The sequence below is a fragment of the Corvus brachyrhynchos genome, unplaced genomic scaffold (assembly GCF_000691975.1).
Source record: "Corvus brachyrhynchos isolate BGI_N302 unplaced genomic scaffold, ASM69197v1 scaffold15, whole genome shotgun sequence".
In the NCBI taxonomy this organism is placed as follows: Eukaryota; Metazoa; Chordata; class Aves; order Passeriformes; family Corvidae; genus Corvus; species Corvus brachyrhynchos.
In genome coordinates, this window is record NW_008238349.1 from 460741 (window position 1) to 461550 (window position 810).

Here is an 810-nt window from a genome sequence, read left to right on the forward strand (position 1 = left end):
GACGTCGTGAGGGTGCCCGGCCCATGGCAGGGGTGGGATGGGATGTGCTTTAAGGTCCCTTCCACCCCAAACCCTTCTGGGACTCTGTGGCCCTGCAGCTGCCTTTGTTGCTGTGATCTCACCCGCTCCACTCCGCTCTTTCCTGATTACCATCTCTAGGAAGTGTTTGCTAATGCAAATCCAGAGCAGTAATTTATTTGGGATGAGCCAGTTAATCCTGGCAAGGCTCTCCCGTGTAAGTATAGACCAATATCATCTTGTTTTAATTGCTTCTTTCAGAGTTCCTCAACAAATCAAAAACATTTTAATTAAAAAATTCACCAAGAGTATCTTCCGGATCTTTTCCCATTTGTTCTTCCTCCTACCAAAATTATCAGGACAATTGTGAAGTTCTAAAGAAAGTAATTACAGCAGATGTTGATCTCTGCTGTAGCACCAGCCTTGCTGAATGCTGCACATCAGCCCCCTGACTTTACTTTTTTTGCAGCTTTCTGAAACAGAAATTTCCATCCCTGGTGTTCCCTCAGACACGAAGCTGGCTGTGTAGGAGCTGGGATGATTTCATTCCAGCTTTCAGCCAGCTGCTAAGGCTTGGGGAAATTTGGAAGGGAGAAGGGGGAAGAAAAGAAGAGATAGAATGAAGGAACTGCCAGGGCTACAGGGATTTGGGCACAGAATAGTAAGGGATGGCTGGAAGATGTTTTATTTCACTCTGATACCATTCCTGGGCAGAAAGGCCCTGCTCCACCATCACCTCCCCAAAAGGGAAGATGATAAATCCACTGGAAGTGGCAGTATCAGGCTGAAGAT